The sequence below is a fragment of the Stegostoma tigrinum genome, chromosome 42, assembly GCF_030684315.1.
Source record: "Stegostoma tigrinum isolate sSteTig4 chromosome 42, sSteTig4.hap1, whole genome shotgun sequence".
NCBI lineage: Eukaryota > Metazoa > Chordata > Chondrichthyes > Orectolobiformes > Stegostomatidae > Stegostoma > Stegostoma tigrinum.
Genome location: NC_081395.1, coordinates 14,577,641 through 14,593,159, shown reverse-complemented (window position 1 = coordinate 14,593,159; position 15,519 = coordinate 14,577,641). Strand labels below are relative to the sequence as shown.

Below are 15,519 nucleotides of genomic sequence, written 5' to 3'. Positions count from 1 at the left end.
CCTCAAACGGAACACCAGTAACACGAGGCGGTCCTGATGAAGGGTCGTGACCTAAAACGTCGACTTTACTATTCCTCTGATGTTGCCTGATTTGCTGAGTTCCTCCAGCTTCACACTGTATTGACCAGTAACCCAACGGCAAGTACAAATTTGCGCAAAGATAAGAGGCATGTAATTAGTATAATTGCAGACCCCGATCTCACTTGAGAGAGCTATCTCCCCGCTGCTAAACCCCGGAGAGGGATCCCAAGGAGCTACCATCCTGAGAGCGATCTCAACAGCCATCTCCAGGAAAGGAACCTGAAAGAGCTATATCACCGAGAGCTACCTGCACTGCTATCACTGGAAAAGGGATCCCAATAGCAAATCCGAAAACTCCTGACACAAGCTTGTTCCATACCAGAGGCATGAATGGTAACCGACCACGGCCTACAGACCAAACAACCGACAACGTCCAAAGACCACGGACCTGACTGACACCGCAAGGCCTCAGGCACATCTTCAGGTGAGAAGCGGTCCGCAAAACCAGCATGAAGTAAGGAAGACAAAGTACTCACCTGATAAATCCAAAACACGTCCTACTGCATCAGTGGACTCAACCCAGACTAAAGGCCGACACAGTCCAAAGCCTTCATCAAGGCACCGGTACGGCAAGCGAGAAGAGCCAGGTCTACTTCAAAATCGCATTTTTCCCCACTGGTGAGTTTAAACTCCCGAGACCCCAAAATATCCAACCTGGCTAGCGATTAAGAGAAGGCTGATGTTGACAGTGCAGGGTAGGAAGTCGGAATAAAGTTTCTGATTAGCTTCTAAAGTGTTTAACCTGTGTTCAATTTGATAGTGCATTTAATTACTGTCCTCTGTGTAGTTGATTACTCAATTTCACTGTTTATTACATTTGCCTTAATTTCATTTTACCTACCTTTTGCATTTAAATAAATGTAGACAGTCTTTAGCCCTGAAATATCTTCTTCGCTTCACATTCCTCAATAAGTCCAGTGTCAGAACCAGGGATCTGGGGATGATTTGAACTACCTAAAATCAGCAAATTACTGATCACAAAGCAAAATTCTGCAGGCGGGAGGCAGAGGATGGTGGTGGATAGTTGCCTTTTAGAATGGAGAACTGTGACCAGTGGTGTGCTGTGAGGATTTGTACTAGGTCCACTGTTTCTCATCATTTATGTAAATGATTTGAATGTGTACATTGGAAGTATGGTTAGTAATTTTGCAGACACTAAAATTAGTGGTGCAGTGGGCAGTGAAGAAGATTATCTGAGAGTTCAACAGGATCTTGGCCAGATGGGCCAATGAGCTGTGGAGTGGCAGATGGAGTTTAATTTAGGTAAATGTGAGGTGATGCATTTTGGTAAGGCAAATCGCGGCACGACTTATCTGGTTAATGGTAGGGCTCTGGTGACTGCTGCTGAACAAAAGGGGCCAAAGGGTGTAGATGCATAGTGCCTTGAAAGTGGAGTTGGAAGTTGACAGGTTGCTGAAGGTAGTTGTCTACGTTGGTCAGTACATTGCGTACTGGAGTTGGGACACCATGATGTGGCTGTATAAGACATTGGGTATGCCACTTTTAGAATACTTTTAGTGTTCAATTCTGCTGTCCTTGCTGAAGGGAAGATGTCAGACTTGAACAGGTTCAGAAAAGATTTAGAAGGATTTTCCAGGTTTGGAGGATTTGAGCTACAGGACGAGGCTGAATATGCTCAGGCTACTTTTCCTGGAGCATTGGAGGCTGAGGGGTGACATTAAACATGTTTATAAAATCATACGAGGCATGGCTAGGGTAAATAGCCAACGTCTTTATCCCAGTGTAGGGAAGGTCAAAATGAGAGGGCATAGTTTTAAGGAAAGAGGGGAAGATTTCAAAGGGACCAGAGGGGCAACCTTTTCACGTAGAGGATGCTGTGTGGTTGGAACGACCAGCCAGAGGAAGTGGTGGAGACGGGTTCAATTACAACATTTAAAAGGCATCTGGATGAGTACATTAGTAGAAAGGGTTCAGAGGGATATTGCCCTAATGCTGGCAAATGAGACTAGATCAGTTTGGAATATCTGGTCAGCATAGACAAGTTGGACTGAAAGGTTTGTTTCTGCACTGTGTAACTATTTGACTCAATCTAGTGAACCTTCTGTGAACTGCCTCCAAAGACAACTACATCCCTCTTCAAGTATAGACCGAAATTATACACGTTACTTCAGATGCAGTCTGACTAATGCCTTGTGCAGTTACATCAACACTCCCTACTGTAATAATCTACTCTTTTCAAAATAAACGCCAAATTTACATTTGCTTTCCTTCGAAACTGCTGTACCTGTATCAGAGTTTTCTGTTATTAATGCTCAAGGATACTCCGATCTCTCTACCCCAAAGTACCTTGCAATTGTTTTTCATTTACACGTTTAAGTTGCCTTTCTATTCCTTTGACCAAAATCAACAAACTTACACTTAGCCCCATTTACCTTCATCAGCTAAATTTTCATTTATTCACCTAACCTATCCATATCTATTTGTAAATTTCTTATTTCTTGTTGCAACTTCACTTTCCCAACATTTTTTTACATCATGTTCAAATTTATCTTCAGTTCTTTCGATCTCCATATCCAAGTCATTGATATCGATTCTAAATAGGTGGGGCCTGAAAACTGAACACTGCGGCACCCCACTAGTTACCAACTGGAAAAAGACCCGTTTATTCCAAGCTTTCTGCTGGTTTTTCGATCCTGCATCCTAGGTAATAAATTAGACCCCACTCTGTATGATCTTACTGCATATTAACCTTTTGTGCATATAGATATTGTAATTTTGGTTCAGATTTTGAGTTAATAACTGGTTTGCTTCTGTGTCTGAAGTTAATAATCAACTTGTATGCATTACTGTAGCCATGGTGATTTCTTTTAAATCAGTTTTTGAGGCCTGACTGTGGACTGAATATGTGTGCGCAAACTGATGAACTTTTTTGTCTATGTTCGATTGTCTTGTGATCCAGACAGAAAAAAAACAATGGGTTCTCAAGGTTTCGTGGAGATTTCAAAAACTCCTTTCATGAAACAATTAGGTAAAATGCCCATAGTTTCGAGAGGGGAGGTTTTAGGTTTCAGTTTTGAGTTTTAAGCAGTGCTGTGAGATATTTGGAAAAAGATGGCGGTGCAGAACAGTGTTCCAAAGACAGAAAGAGATATAGTGATCAGAGATAATGGGAACTGCAGATGCTGGAGAATCCGAGACAACAAAGTGTGGAGCTGGATGAACACAGCAGGCCAAGCAGCAGGTTAGCAGCAGGGATGTTGAAGTTCCAGGCCGAGACCCTTCTTCAGGAAAAGGTCCCATCCCAAAATGTCAACTTCCCTGCTCCTCTGATGCTGCCTGGTCTGCTGTGTTTCTCCAGCTCCACATTGTGTTATCTTAGACCATAGCCTGTGTCAGACTGTAATTGGATAAATGTAAATGGCCCAGACTTGCTGAAAAAGTAACACCATAAGCAAGTGGGAATTCATTGGCCACCTTCAGGTACGTACAATCCCTCTAATGTACTGATTGGGCAACATCTGGAGTACTGTGTTCAGTACTGGTCACTGTACTTATGGAAGGTTGTTAATACATTTGAAGCAATTCAGAGAAGGTTTAATGGACAAATGCCTGGAATCAGTGGATAGTCTTATGAGGAAAGACTAGACAGGCTAGGTCTGTATCCTCTAGAGTTTAGATGAGAAAGGGAAGACTAAATTGAAACATAAAAGATCCTGGGGGGTCCTGACCAATTGAATGTTGAAAACATGTTTCTTCTTGTGGGAGAATCTAGAACTTGGAATCACTGTTGAAAAATAAGGGTGATTGTCTTTAAAACAGAGATAAGAAAACATTTCTCTCAGAGGGTTGAGAGTCTTTGGAATTCAAAAGCAATGGGTGTAGAATCTTCCATTATTTTTAAGGCAAAGGGAGATAGATTCTTGATGACCAAGGTGATGAAAGATTATTGGGGATATGCAGGCATATAGATTTGAAGTTGAAATCATATCTACCACGATCCTACCTCGAGCAGGCTCGAAAGATTGAAATGCATACCCTTTTTCCTCATTTGTATGTTTGAATAAACATTGAACAAAGAAACTCGAGTTTTGTCTAATTATGAAGAGTGAGGAGAGTGTTTGAGCTCCCACTTCACCTACCGAGTGGAAATAATTCCTATCTATCTTCCCAATCAGCTTCAATTAATATTTTGAAAATTCTAATCAAATCATTTATAAATTTTCTAAATTGCAGGAAACCCAACATTCCTGGTGAGGTGATGCATGTTAGTAAACAGGGCTAGAGAATATACAAAACAGGGAGGGAAGTTGTCCATTTGGCCTTGAATATCATAAAGGTTATAACTGATTGATTTAGGTTTGAAATGCACATTCCCACTTTGTCTCAATAATGCTATTTTTAAAATTCACTCATGGGACATGGGCATCACTGGCTGGTAAGTGTTTATTGTCTGTCCCTACTTGCCCTTGAGAACATGGTGGTGAACTGCCTTTTTGAACCACTGCAATCCATGAGCTGTTGGCAGACCCACAACAGTGTTAAGGAAGGAATTCCAGAATTTTGACCCAGCAACACTGAAGGAACTGCGATATATTTCCAAGTCAGAATGGTGAGTGGCTTGGAGGGAATTCATGTCTAACAAAGAGTCTCACATATCTACAGTACAGAGAAAGCCATTTGGCTCATCACTCTAGGCTGGTCAAAAACAACCAACTAACTGTTCTAAGATAACAAAGTGTGGAGCTGGATGAACACAGCTGAAGGGTCTAGGCCTGAAACGTCAGCTTTTGTGCTCCTAAGATGCTGCTTGGCCTGCTGTGTTCATCCAGCTCCACACTTTGTTATCTCAGATTCTCCAGCATCTGTAGTTCCCATTATCTCCGATCACAACTAACTGTTCAAATCCCATTTTCCAACACTTGGCCAATTGCCTTGTATGCCTTAGAATCACAAGTGTACACCTAAATACTTATGAAACTATACAAGAGTTTCTGCCTGTCCCACCTTTACAGGCAGTGAATCTCAGATTTCCAACACACTGGGTGAAAAAGATCTTCCTCACATCTCACCTAAACCTTCTGTCACTTACCTCCGGCCAATCTGAACCTCTGGCCATTAATCCGTCCATCAAGGGGAAAGGTTGCTTCCTTTCTATCCTATCTATACTCCTCATAATTCTACACATCATGCCCCCTCTCAATCTCCTCTGCTATGAGGAAACAACTCTAGTCTGTCCACAACTGACACTCTCAAGCCTGGGCGACATCCTGGTAAATTGCCTCTGAACCCTCTCATTCCCCCTTTTAGTGTGGAAAACTTGGAGATGTGACACATGCTTTTCTGATCTAAATCACTTTCAGTGTGAACAGCCGGGGCCCAAGCTATCCCTGATTCCTGCGGTACCCTTCTAGTCACTGCTTGCCACTCAGAAAAAAAACCCCTGATCTGTCACCATCTTCCAAACAGTCTGCTATTACCTTATACAATGGACTCTAGCATTCTTCCCACCACTAATGTCTTGCTAACTCCCTGTTTTCTCTCTGCCTCCCTCTTTAAATGCTGGGGTATGTTAGCTACTCTCCAATCCATGGGAACTCTTCCACAGTCTATATAATTTTGGAAGATAACCACTAGCACCTCTGCTACTTCTTGGGCCACTTCCTGAGATACCAGGTATCAATGCAATAAGCCTCCTCTGAACTATCTCCAATAAATGTACATGCTTCCTGAAAGATGAAGAAAATCGCACACAGTGTGAGTTGCATTCTCACCAATTCCCTATACAATGAAGCTGAACATCCTTACATTTATGTTCAATTCTTGTCATAAAAAGATGGTAGCCCATAAGCTTTCTTCACTAAATATTGTTTCTAACCCTCTGTGACTCATGCGTTAAATCTCTCTATGCATTGGAATTCTGGGTAATCATTCTCCATTTAAGCATATTCTGCACTTCCTGCGTAAGTGAATGACTTTCCCATAATATACTCCATCTAGAAGATATTTTGCCTCTTCACTAAACCTATCTCAGTGGTTAGCAATGCTGCCTCACACCTCCTCAGGTAACTATATATGTGGAGTTTGCACGTACTCCCTGTGTCTGCATGAGCTTCCTCAAGATGCTCAGGCTTTCTCCCACAATCCAAAGACGTGCAGGTTAAATGGATTGGTCATGTTAAATTGTCCATAGTGTCCAAGGATGTGTAGGCTAGGTGGATTAGCTGTGTTACAGGGATAGGGTGGAGTGAAGGTTGTGAGCATAAGTGGATCTAGATGGGATGCTGTTTGGAGGGTCGGTGCGGACTCGATGGGCTAATTGCCCTGCTACCACACTGTAGGGAGTCTATGATTCTATCCATATCTGTCTGCAACTTTATTAATTCCTCATTATAACATGTTTTTTTTCCATCGTTAGCTACCTATTTAAGTGATTAATGAACATTCTAAAATGTTGCATATGTACTAGATCCAACCATTTATGAGATGGGCAAGAAACATGGAGTAATAAAGTTTTTCTTCAGAATGGGTGGTATTACCCAGTCCTCTGTGTTTATGGTTGGAAATGGAGAGAATCAATGACTTACATCAGTCAAATTACTACTTTCTGTGCCTTAATGAATTGAAGACTGAATTCTGCGGCCTCTGTTCAGAATATAATCCAGGGATCAAAGTGGTAAATCTGCACCACTCCCCAAAGTCCACAGTTCCTCCTTCCACAAGTTTAGCGCCTAGACCTGTACACATCCTCCAGAACTGCTCTGCATAACATTTTGATTTTCTCGGAGCTTTTCTAGTGATACTGATCTCGGAAATCTTTTCCAATAGACAAACGTTTTACTTTGCACGATTAAAGACCTTGATAGTGAGATGATGATGAATGGAGTCATTCTGTCAGATCTTGCTGTGATATCTTGTTGGCACTGATGATTTGGAAATGCTTTCCACTGAAAGTATTATTTTAAAAAAAGGCAAATAGAAAGTCCCCCGAGAAGTCTGGGACACTGCAAGAGCACTAGTACATTTCGGCGCATGCTCCACTCACTATGGCAGGCTCAGTCTCTGATTGGTTAGAGGACCACATCCACCACACCCCTCCCACCTCCGTAGGGTCCCATTTTCTCTGAGGAAGAGTCGCCGGACCCGAAACGTTAAATCTGTTTTCTCCTCCACAGATGCAGCCAGACCTACTGAGCTTTTCCAGCAACTTTGTTTTTTGTTCCCGTTTTCTCTGATTGGTTGGGGCATCTGCCCCTTGCTTACTATTGGTCGTGAGACGTCAGCAATCAGGAGGATCGGTTGCTGGAGCATGCGCACAGTGAATTGGAATCGTGAGCGAGGATGGAATGTTGTCAATGCTGCGTGTGATGGCCTGAAAGAAGTGTTCGAATATCTCATGCACAGGCGGTAAGTAAAAATTAAAGGCAGCATTTTCGAAAGATTTCCGCAAAGAGGAGTAAAGGTTCAGCGGGAGGTGTAGTACGCATGTGATAATGGGAACTGCAGATGCTGGAGAATTCCAAGATAATAAAATGTGAGGCTGGATGAACACAGCAGGCCAAGCAGCATCTCAGGAGCACAAAAGCTGATGTTTCGGGCCGAGACCCTTCATCAGATAGTACGCATGTGTTGTGTTGTGACGTTGCTGTATGGGCGGTTCTGAGAGTTACCCCGCCTTCCCACCCCTCCGTCTCAATCTCCACCAGTTTCTCCACTCCTTTGCAGTTTTGTTTGATAACTACCGTTCGGAGGTTTTACTACGGTAGAAGTGCAATATGAAGTTGGATATGATAAGAAGTAGCAATCCCGTTAGAATCCAACTACTACAACCTTGCAGCTGAATTTCTGATTGAATCCTTCCTGCACGTGGAGCGGGGGAACGGTCTCTGTCTTCGGCGTGACTGCATCATTTTGTGGCCAGCTCAGGTAGGGAACTGAATCCCTGTCATTGTCCGAATAGTTCCACAGTGTAGGTATCTTTTGTTTCTCCTGGCTGGATATTCAAATAAAGTCTAATCGAATGGACAGAATATCCACATATTTGCTGTTAGTTGTAAACTGTGGTTTGTTTTCCCCTAGTCTAAGTTAAAACTCTCGTGCACAGTCAGTTCGGAAGACCAGATGTAATAAGCACGACAGTAGGCCATTCAGCCACTTGAGCCTGTCCTGTCATTCAATAAGATCATTCCTTGTCTCTCCTGCTAGCATCTTTCTTTTAACCCTCGAGCAACAATCGATCTATCTCCGCCTTAAATACGCACATGGTCTCTGCACCCACAGCTTGGTGAGGGAGTTTCAACTGAGAGGAAATTCCTTTTCGTCTCAATTTTTGAATTGGACCCTTTTATTCTGAGACTACACTTTCTAGCTTGAGTCTCTCCTGTTAGGGGAGACATCCTTTCAGCATTTAACCTGTCAAACCCCTTCAGAGTCCTATATCTTTCAGTGAGATAATCGCATGCCTCGTTGGTTTAAATTCCAACAGGTAGTGTCACACTCACTCAATCTGTGTCACTGGTTATAGCTCTTTCCAGTCCGCGCGCTGTATTAGAACGCTTGTTGACTTTTTGAAAATCATTTTTGGTTTGAACCTGAGAGCTAAACGGTGAGTTTTGGACCGTGAGTAGCAGTTTGTGTTTTTAAAAAAGCAAGTAAACAAGTCGTCTGTATTTGAAGTTAATTGATTCTTGTAGAGTTTGGAGTGTGGCTGTGTGCTTAAAAAAGATCGCAGATGTTTGGTCATTAATGAGGTCAGTTTCTGGGAACTGGTGCCAGCAAATCTAGCAGAGAACATGATCAAACAGAGGGAAGGGCTGGAGTGTTTTGAACTGAGATTTTCTGGAAATGAAAGGAGTTTGGCTGTTGAGGCAGCATGAAGATTTGACAGTCCCATGCACCTGTGAAACAAAGCATCATGGAAGCTACTTAAGTAATCTAGTCAGTTCTTTTTTTTTTACTAAGTTAAATTTATCCCTGAACCGGTCGTTTGTCTGTCTTTTGTGTGAATGGGTTGTAAACAAAAGTTCTTGGGTTTAAATCATTGCTGTATTTAGAACATAGAACAGTACAGTACAGTGCAGGCCTTCGGCCAACTATGTTGTGCCAAATTTTGACCCTAAACCTAAGGTCTATCTAACCTCCACCCCTACTTAGGGCAGCACGGTGGCTCAGCGATTAGCACTGCAGCCTCACAGCACCAGGGACCCAGGTTCGATTCCAGCCTCAGGTAACTGTGCGGAGTTTGCACATTCTCCCTGTGTCTGTGTGGGTTTCCTCCGGGTGCTCCGGTTTCCTCCCACAGTCCAAAGATGTGCAGGCTAGGTGGATTGGCCGTGCTAAATTGCCCGTAGTGTTCAGGGGTGTTGTGGTTCTAGGGGGATGGGTCTGGGTGGGATGCTTCAAGGGGCTGTGTGGACTTGCTGGGCTGAAGGGCCTGTTTCCACACTGTAGGGAATCTAATCAACTTTATACCATCATCCATATGCCTATCTAATGGTCACATAAATGTCCCTAATGAGGCCAACTCAACTACCCTCTCTGGTAATGCATTCCACAGCCCTACCACTCTGAGTAAAGAACTTACCTCGGACGTCTCCCCTATATCTACCTCCATTCACTTTAAAACTATCCACCCTTGTAATAGCTACCTCCACTCTCGGAAAATGTCTCTAGCTGTTCACTCTATCTGTGCCTTTGATCACTTTGTACAAGTCTATCGTCAACTCTCATCCTTTATCCTTCTAAACAGAAAAGCCCTAGTTTTCTCAACCTTTCCTCCTAAGACCTTACCTCCATTCCAGGCAACATTCTGGTAAATTTCCTTTGCACCTTTTTCTGATGCTTCCATAGCTTTCCTGTAATGAGGCGACCAAAACTGGACACAGTACTCCAGATGTGGCCAAACCAGGCTTTTGTATAGCTGGAGCATAACTTCACGGCTCTTGAACTCAGTCCCTCTATTAATGAAAGCCAACACCCCATGTGCCTCTTTTACAACTCTATCCACCTGGGTGGCTTTCAGGGAACTGTGGACATCAACCCCAAGATACCTTTGCTCCTCCACACTGCCAAGAATCTTTATATTAAGCCTGTATTCTGCTTTCTGATTTGTCCTACCAACGTGATTCACCTACTTTTCAGGGTTAAACTCCATCTGCCACTTCTCAGCCCAGCTCTGCATCTTATCAATGTCACTTTGTAACCTAGAACAGCCTTCTATACTGTCCACAACTCGACCCACCTTAGTGTTGTCCGTGAATTTGCTAATCCACCTTTCTACTCCTTCATCCAAATTATTGACAAAAATCACAAATAGAAGAACACCCAGAACAGATCCTTGTGGTACACTACTCGTAACTGAGCATCGTGTTGAATAATTTCCGTCCACTATCATCCTTTGGATTCAAAACTGGCTGACCCTTAGAAGACAATGTGCCACATTTCCACCTATCCCATGCCTCCTTACCTTCTACAATGAGCCTACCATGGGGAACCTTATCAAATGCCTTACTTAAATCCACGTATACCACATCCACTGCTTTACCTTCATCCATGTGTTTAGTCACCTCTTCAAAGAATTCAATAAAGGTTTGTAAGGCATGATCTACCCCTCACAAATCTATGCTGAGTATCACGAATCAAACTGTGCCTATCCAAGGGATCATAAATCCTATCTCAGAGAGAGGTTGAGGAGACTGCAGTCTGCTGTAGGGAGATGCTTGAGCATCCCTAATGACTGAGATTTTGGGAAAGGTGTCCACACATCTTTCTCACTGGGCCGGCGACCAATTTGGTAGAAACTGAAATACAGATAAGGGAGTTATGGGGTTGGGGGTGTGGGGTACATTTGAAGCTTATTCTCTTCCTCTGCCCTTGTGAATGCCTGGCCCATTATTTGTTTCACTGTCCTCATCTTCTCCCACCCCAGCATCAAGTGGGCCAGTAGCGTGGACTCATGGCGGTGTCACCAGAGGTGAATTTCGGTTCCCAGCAACTTCTGCATTGATGAGGTAGTCCTTGCATTGACTCATGGCTGCTGCTAAGGAGGCACGTTTGGGTTCCCAGTAGTGTCAGTGCTCTGTGCAGCCTCATGGAGGCAGAGGCAAGTCTGAGGCCCAATATGAGACCCAACAGCACCAGCAGCGGCTGCATCGGCGAGGTGGACTTGAAATGGATTCATGGTGGCAGTCGAGTTTCAACTAGTGTGGTGCCCAGCAGAATTGGTGGCGTCTGTGTTGTTGAGATCCAAGGAGGACTCCCAGCGGTGAAGTCATCAGTGGAGTTTAGATGGTGTGGAAGAATGGCAACTTCCATTCCAACAACTGTGGCCAGCTGAAGGGAATGCATATTTGGCCACCAGGCCCATGACACAGCACTTGACAAGAAGGACTGTAAAGTTGGATATTTTCTTTATTTCTTCATCATTCTGCATTTATATTGTATGTTTGGTTTACTTTTCTGTTTTAGGATGGTGCTGGAGAGTGGCAACTCTAGCATACTTTTCACACTGTTGTAACAAGATACATGTGACAATAAACAAATCAAATGCTTGCAGAACATGTTTTCCCTGGAAGCAGAGACGAGGACTGTAGGGCACAGCATCAGAACCCTTTATAACTGAGATGCAAAATTTCTTCAGCCAGAAGCTGGTGAATTGCCACCAGAAGACTGGTGGCCAAATCATTTGGTGTATTTAAATACAGAAATAGGTTCTTGATTAGTAAGGGGATCAGGGGTTATGGGGAGATGTCAGGAGACTTGGGTTGAGAAATAACAGCCATGATTGAAAAGGGGAACTGAATCAGTGGGCCGAATGGCCTAATTCTACTCCTTTCCCTTTTATGGTCCTATTTGGCCAATCGAGCCTGTTCTGTAAGATTGTAGCTGGTCTGATTCAGACTTCAACTCCACTTTATTTCCAATCTCCTGGGACCCCGACTTTGCATTTCTAACCTTGACTGAAACTTCTGATTTCTGTCATCTCCTTCCCCAGGGATTTATAAAATTTGAGGGCAGCAAGAATTTATTTTCCTGGCTTCTGATATCTTTCCAGCTGCAGGCTCCAGCAGGAGTTTTCAAAACAGCTAGGTTCTTTGGCAGGTGAGTATTTTTGAGCATTCATCTACAATTTCAATATTTCTGAGCAGTGCTGTGGCTACTTGACTGTGGATCTGAATCCATGTCCATATATTGCTCTGTTTTACCTCCTGATTTGATTTGATTTATTGTTGTCTTGTCCACTCACCTCTCAGCCTTGAATGATGGTTAAAATAAAAATCTTGTTTGGTATTTTGTTGTTGTTTCTGCTGATTGTGTTTGAGATTTCTGTTGCTTCTTATCTCTGGTTATGTGCCTTTGTGCAATTCTTGGATAATGAGTTGTTCACAGGTACATGGAAACTAGATCAGCTTTTAAGACAGCAGTGAATACCAACAGTTTCAGCAAACATCCATAAATATTTACTTATTTCATACATACTATGTGTCCTTTCTCAGAACATTCAACAATTGATAACTGGATAGAAAATGAGATTGCTCCATTTTGCACATTCAGTCACAAAGCTTTCAAAATCACTCTGCCCCTCCTTGATCTTTTTGAACTGATGCAGTCCATGTGGTGAAGCTGCTTCCAGATTGTAACTCACTACTGAACAGCAGAATATTCTTCGACAGGAGTAGGCCTTCTTGATCCTGCTCCACTATTCAATGCAATCATGGCTGATCATCCCACTCGGCCTATTCCGCTTTTGTCACGTTCCCTTTGATCCCTATCCATCATCTTCTTGGAAACATTCAATTTTTTTTGCATTTACTAAAGCTTGGGCCACTTTTACTCTGGGGTTTAGATTACCAGGTGCTGTGATTTGTTGGCTTTTAATCCCATCAACTTCCCCAACACCATTTCCCTACTAAAACCGATTTCCTACAGTTCCTCCCTCATGTGTTTCCCAGCATTTTAGGGATATTGTTTGTGTTATTCTTTGTGGTCAACTGGTCTGCCATTTCTTTATTCCACATTATAACCTCTCCTAATTCTGACTGTAAGAGATCTACATTAGTTTTCAGAAATCTTTTTGTCTCTCCCTATACCTTTTAGGAGCTCTTACAATTAGTTTGTATGTTTCCTGCAAGGTCACTCTCAAGCTATTTTTCCCGTCTTAATCAATCGCTTAGTTCTCTTATTGCTGAAATCTGAACTGCTCTGTCTTTTAGATCGGCTGCTGTCTTTAGCCGATTTTAATGCCTCTTGCTTGGATCCAGTACTATCACAAATATCCCTTGTTGGCCAAGAGAATCACAGAACCCCTCTCTAGAGAAAGAGAGAGAGGGAGAGAGAGGACTAGTTGTGCTTTAACCTGTGGGTCACCAATGTATTGAGCAAGGGGCAAGGTGAAGAATGTGGGACCTTCATGGTGACCTCAGCTGGTTGAGCACATGATGTTAAAGTCACTCTGAATTGCAAACCAGCCATCTAGCCAAATGAGCTAATCCACCCCCTCCCCCAGCCATTTACACAATACACAGGTGAAGATGACTTGTCCTCCATTTGGGTCCTCAACGTATCGATCGAACAACCATTTTGTGCATCCTCTAGAAATTTGTCTGATATTAATGATTTGATTTGCTCAGTCTATACACAGATTGAAGTCATCCATAAGACCACCAGATGACAGGAACAGAAATAAGCTATTCAGCCCATCGAATCTGCTCCACAACTTGATCCTGGCTAGTGTTTCTCAACCTCATTCTCCTGCTTTCTGCCGTAAACATTGATCCCCTCACCGATCAAGAACCTAAATATTTGTGTCTTGAATATACTTGGCCTGCTCTGAGTTCCACAGAATCACCACCCTCTGGCTGAAGAAACTCTTCATTTCAGTTTTGAAGGGTTGTCCGTCTCTCTGAAGTTGTGCCCTTGGGTTGTAGTCTCTCTTCACATCCACTCTATCCAGGCCCCTCTGTTTTTTGCAAGTTTCAATCATCTCCTCCTCATACTTCTAAACACAATCAAACACAGGCCTGGAGTTCTCAACTGCTCCTTGTATGACAAATCCTTAATCTCTGGGATCAGTCTTGTAAATCATCTCTGGATCCCTTCCATCACCAGCACATGCTCCTGCTGTCAATAGTGCAAATGCAGTCTGACTACAGCTGATATATCCTCAGCAGTACATCTGTTCTTGTATTCTAAGTTTCTTGAAATAAATGTTGAAGTGGCATTTGCCCACCAAACTGCCAACTGAACCTCCGTTTCAACCTTTGGAGAATCCTGAACTAGGACATTCAAGTCTCTGCACTTACTTCCAAAGTCCTTCCCTAATTAGAAACTAGTCTACACCTCTGCTCTATCTGCCAAACTGCACAACCTCACACTTGTCCACATGTTCCATCTGTCACTTCCTTGCCCATTTGCCTACCCTGTCCAAGTTCTTCTGCACCTTTCCCCCCCCCCCAACTCCCTCAACACTACCTGTCCCACCACCTATCTTTGTGTCAGCTGCAAGCTCAGCATAATCTTCAGTCCCGTCATCCAGATTGTTCACATATAACATGAACAACTGTGGTTCCAACACTGACCCCTGCAGTAGTCACCAGTTAACATCCTGGCAAAGTTCCCTTTTATTCCTACTCTTTGCCTTCTGCCAGTCACCCAATTCTCTATCCATGCCAGTACCATTGCCACTTATACTATGGGATTTTTGTAGCAGCCTTTACGCAGCACTTTGTCAAAGGTCTTGTGGAAATCCAATACATCACATTCAGTGGCTCTTCTTTGTCTAATTGCGCTTTACCTCCTCACAGAATTCTAACAGATTTGTCAGGCATGACCTCCCACTGACAAAGCCATGCTGACTCTACCCTATTTTACCACGCACTTACAAGTATTCCACATCAAGCTGTCTGTAGACCATCAGTATGCAAAAACCAAGTGCCACTACTTACTGAGGTTCTACCTGTCTACGTTGTTATGAAGGATAGGTCTGGCCTCCATATAGCTGGACCATCCTGTATCACCTGTAATTTGTGAAGAAAAGCCTCTGCAAAGGAAGTGTGCAGAAAGATGCAATGGTTTTTGCAGCGGTTCGTCTGTGACGCAGGACTCTGTGCTCTGTTCGCTGGAATATACGCCAAGACAAACATAAACTGCACGCAGATGACCATCAACTTGGTGAAAGACGCACTTTGGTCTTTCAGGTGAAAGAGTCGACTCCAACCAAACATTACAGACTGGCTCATTCCAAGGTCCTGAACTACGTGCTGAGGGATGCTCTGAAGCTTAGGACAGCTGCAACCAAGGCAGTGAGGTCTTCCTGCAAAAGGTAAGGGTGTCCGTTCAGTTTTCAGACCTCCTGATGCCTCAGATACATGTAAATAGTTCCTAATACCCAGCATAATTAAGAAATGCATTTAGATTAGTTATAACTGAGAAAGACAAACTCCCAATTTTTTTTTTTCTCTGTATGCAAAACTGTATTGATCT

General features: G+C 43.2%; 2 protein-coding genes and 1 long non-coding RNA gene across 8 annotated transcripts in view; 1 reads left to right on the top strand and 2 right to left on the bottom strand.

Moving 5' to 3' along the window:
- The window catches only part of LOC125449334 (zinc finger protein 239-like), a 16,286-nt gene extending 15,610 nt beyond the window's left edge, over positions 1 to 676 (bottom strand). Inside the window, exon 1 of the mRNA XM_048525038.2 lies at positions 558 to 676. The gene's annotated coding sequence lies outside the window, so the exon portion shown is untranslated. The remainder of the gene's footprint in view (positions 1 to 557) is intronic.
- Positions 44 to 12,327, top strand: LOC125449345 (uncharacterized). 2 transcript variants are annotated; one of them, XR_009443121.1, is made up of 3 exons: positions 44 to 505; positions 7,215 to 7,446; positions 10,967 to 12,327. It is a non-coding gene; the product is annotated as an uncharacterized LOC125449345 (long non-coding RNA). The 2 variants fall into 2 exon arrangements; XR_007246890.2 differs by having other exon boundaries at positions 44 to 699.
- Positions 11,267 to 15,519, bottom strand: part of LOC125449332 (zinc finger protein 239-like) — an 18,452-nt gene continuing 14,199 nt past the window's right edge. For all 5 annotated transcript variants that reach the window (XR_007246888.2, XR_009443118.1, XR_009443119.1 and 2 more), the window contains one exon: positions 11,267 to 15,349. The gene's annotated coding sequence lies outside the window, so the exon portion shown is untranslated. The remainder of the gene's footprint in view (positions 15,350 to 15,519) is intronic.